Source organism: Podarcis tiliguerta, assembly GCF_965153285.1.
Source record: "Podarcis tiliguerta genome assembly, chromosome: 12".
NCBI classification, from domain to species: Eukaryota; Metazoa; Chordata; class Lepidosauria; order Squamata; family Lacertidae; genus Podarcis; species Podarcis tiliguerta.
The window spans coordinates 34,181,408-34,185,372 of NC_139545.1; the positions used below are offsets into that span (position 1 = coordinate 34,181,408).

The 3,965-nt window shown below is 49.2% G+C and overlaps 1 protein-coding gene across 2 annotated transcripts in view; it reads right to left on the reverse strand.

The window, feature by feature from the left end:
• CDK14 (cyclin dependent kinase 14) overlaps positions 1 to 533 on the reverse strand; it is a 215,456-nt gene extending 214,923 nt beyond the window's left edge. The window contains exon 1 of one of the 2 annotated variants that reach the window (XM_083405804.1): positions 3 to 533. The gene's annotated coding sequence lies outside the window, so the exon portion shown is untranslated. The remainder of the gene's footprint in view (positions 1 to 2) is intronic. The other variant, XM_083405805.1, reaches the window with a different exon arrangement.
• Positions 534 to 3,965: the final 3,432 nt, after the last annotated feature.

Sequence of the window (3,965 nt, forward strand, 5' to 3'; positions counted from 1 at the left end):
GCAACCTCAGCCCGAAAGGAGGCGGCTTGCCGGCGCTGCTCTGCACGCGCACAAGGCGCCCCAGGGAAAGCCCCGCTCCGTCCGGCTGAGCAGGGGAAGCGCTGCGCCCTCTCGCTCTTTTTACGCGGAGGTGCCCCGAGACGCAGCAAGCGCCGGGGCCGCCGCTACTTCGCCGTCCTCGCCCATAGCCAAGTTTCTCCCGCCCGCCCCTTCGAGGAATTGGGCGACGCGCTCCCCGAGACAATGAGGGGTGGAGAAAGGAGGCGAGGGCGGGGGGGTTATATCTGCGGGGAAGAAGGAGACCCCAGGAATGGGGAGGGTAAGAGAGAAAAGCAGGAGGGAGGGAAGGAGTAAGGCGCCGAGGAGCGGCAAAGCCCTGTCAAGGGCTGCGGCCAGAAAAAGGGAGGCTGCTGCTGCCGCCCCTCAGCCGAGCAGCTGCTGCTCCTCCAGCCGCGGCCCGAAGAACAACTCTCTCCCTCCCGGCCGCCCTCGCTCTCTTCCCTGGAGGCGGAGGCCGCCCGCGCCCCGCCCACGCTCCCCGCTCCGCGCGCCGCTCATTGGCCCGGGCGAGGGACGCCGGCTCGTCGGGGAGTTTTCTTCCTCTCCCTCGCCAGCGTTCAATTTCTTTCCCTCACAATGCAATTGGGCTCCTTTTCTTTTCTTCTCTCTCTCAGTCGTCAGGCCCCGAACCAGCCCCGTTCTTTGCGCGAGGCTCACTGGATATATAAGGCGGGAACTTTTGCTTCCGAGGAAACTGCGCGCGGGAAACTTGGCGGACTCTTGGAGTCAAAACGGCCACCCCCCCCCCCCAGCGCAAGCTTTAAGCAAGTTTACTCTGAAGAGAAGCCCCACCAAATTTGGCGAGACAGTACCGCCTTCTTTGACTTGGTCCCCTCCCAGATGTTTTCGACGGCAGCTCCTACCATCCCTGCCTGTGCTAGCTGGGGCTGATGGGAGTTGGTAAGGATGCTCTCTACTAGGACAGGCTCTCCCAACTTTGGGTCCCCAGATGTACTACGACTCCCATCGTCCCTGACCACTGCTGGCTATGGATGATGAGAGTTGTAGTCCAACAACAGCTAAGGACCCAAGGTTGGGAAAGGATGCTCAAGTACCCAGCAGATTTAATTAGGCTTTTATGGTATGTTCAGGAGTGAAAAGTAGGGTGAAATATACAGTATAAGCAGATGGGTGGTCCGGCAAGTGCTGTCAGTTTGTGGGGGCTGGCCTTTTGCACCAGCAACTTCTGCCAAAACTGGCACTCTGCAAAAAGTCCTGCTCGCTTTTCAGAACAGATGAATGCCCAAGCAGTTGACTTCCTCATCTGCTTTATGATGTCCACATGACACTGGGTCAAGTGTTTCTGCAATAACAAAGACTTATAAAAGGCAAAGTGTACACAGGTAGTGTTGAATTTTAACACATCAGTTGGCCAAGGTGAATTAATCTAGAGGGTATCCTGCACTAGGGGAAATGTGTACGTGTTTAACTGGCAGCACAAATTATATTTTAACCATTTGGCTCTATCTGTCTAGCACAGGGTACAAAAGCAGGGAGAAAGACAGAGGAATGGAAAACTTGGGTGAAGGGGAATGGAATATATTTGGAGAGAGCCTGGCTGGCAGGCTGGAACAGGCCATTCCTCACTGCAACATTTTGTTGCAGTTCCCATTTTGTATCTATATTTGTATGAGGGGCTAATGCTAAATAAATAGTGGCTTACCTCATGCCACCCTGCAGACTGAAATGTCATTAATTACATTTTTATACCATCTTTTCTCCAATGAGGGTACTTCATCTGGTTCCGTCCTCTCACCTCTTTCCCCGCCCCCCTGTAGAAGAGGTTGGTTGGATAGTGACTGGTCCAAGGTCAACCAGTGAGTTTGTTATTTTAATTAAAATATTTATTTGTGTGTGTATCACACACACATATATTATCTAGCAATTTTCAATATAAAGTAACAATAAAATGAGTTTGTTTTTCAAATTGCTATAGGCTGTATCCAACAGTGTTTGTGCCCGAGCAGCACAGAATTAGATTTGTGGGGTGGGATTTTCCCTTCCTCTCTTCTCTCTCTCTGCAACTTTCCATGTGCCCCCAACATCAGCTCTGGAGAAAATACTTTGGAATTCCCACTTTTTATTTACCTTCTTGTTTTTTGTACAGGGATTTTTTAAAATCTTTAATCTTCAATGTTTAATGTATTATTGTGTTTTTAATAACAGTGGTACCTCAGGTTAAGTACTTAATTCGTTCCAGAGGTCCGTACTTAACCTGAAACTGTTCTTAACCTGAAGCACCACTTTAGCTAATGGGGCCTGCTGCTGATGCTGTGCCGCTGGAGCACGATTTCTGTTCTCATCCTGAAGCAAAGTTCTTAACCCGAGGTAATATTTCTGGGTTGGCGGAGTCTGTAACCTGAAGCGTATGTAACCTGAGGTACCACTGTATGTTGGAAGCCGCACAGAGTGACTGAGGCAACCCAGTCAGTTGGGCATGGTATAAATATTGTTGTTGTTGTTGTTGTTGTTGTTGTTGTCTAGCACATCCCTATTTTCATCAGAGACATGTTGGAGGGTATGTTTTTATGATCTTAAGGTAAAGGTAAAGGTACCCCTGCCCGTACGGGCCAGTCTTGACAGATTCTAGGGTTGTGCGCCCATCTCACTCAAAGAGGCCAAGGGCCAGCGCTGTCCGAAGACACTTCCTGGTCACGTGGCCAGCATGACATCGCTGCTCTGGCGAGCCAGAGCCGCACACGGAAACGCCGTTTACCTTCCCGCTAGTAAGCGGTCCCTATTTATCTACTTGCACCCGAAAGTGCTTTCGAACTGCTAGGTTGGCAGGTGCTGGGACCGAGCAACGGGAGCGCACCCCGCCGCGGGGATTCGAACCGCCGACCTTTCGATCGGCAAGCCCTAGGCGCTGAGGCTTTAACCCACAGTGCCACCCGCGTCCCTTTTTTTAAAATGATCTTAGCTTCCTATTTTCCCAGATTCAGGCTTGGGTGACACAGCAGGATCACCGCTGGCCAGGCAAGGTCAGTGGGCCTGAGAAGCTGCATCTGGAACAGTAACATAGAACAGAACTGGTTTACTGCCTCCGTTATCTATAGCGCTGGCACAGACGCTGTAAATGTCAGGAGTGTCTCCATAATGAAGACTTAAGATTCCTACACCAGGTCAAAAAGAGGACACTGTAGCATTTTGCCTCATAGTGTGGTTTGCAGCACAAGGTTGGACAGCGTTGAGAAAAGGAGCTGCCTTTGAAGGCCTTATAGGTGTCCACACAGTACATGCTCAATATACTGATATCTCCAGCCTGTTCTAAAGTTTCACAGTGAGTGACTGAATTGTGTGCTATTAATATAACCCACAATGGCCAAATGCCACTGAAACAGAGCAGCCTTATCTTGCTTTATGATAATACCTGCAGAGAAAACAAAACCCAAAGCTGTATGGCCACTAAGGCTATCATTTTATGAACTTTTTACCTTTACTGTGGGAGAGGGAAGGGGAAGATATAGCAACACAGATGTTTATTAGTAATTTGTATTAATAATGGTTTTATTGTGTATTTCTGTAAAATTGTTTTAGTTTGCTGTACACCACTTAGATTGAGTGATTGTCCAAATAAATGAAATAAACTACCAACTTGGTTGGCTTCTATATGCAAATTAGGTGGTGTGGGAGGAAGGAGCTGTGCTTTGTCCCAATGAGCAAAATATCCCGGACCAGCCCTGTCAAAATCACCCCAAAATGTGTCTGAATGTTAGGGGAATCAGCTTATAGAGCAATAGGTTGGCTGCATGAATGCAGACCCAAATGATTGACAATGTAGCTTCCTAGTTTATTTTGATTTAACTTTTTGTGCTTGCGTTGTCTTGCTGACCAGTCTTCTCTTGCCATAGTTGTGGGTTAGCACTAAACCAGAAATGTTGTGGGGAGCTGTGGGCAGGGGTAGG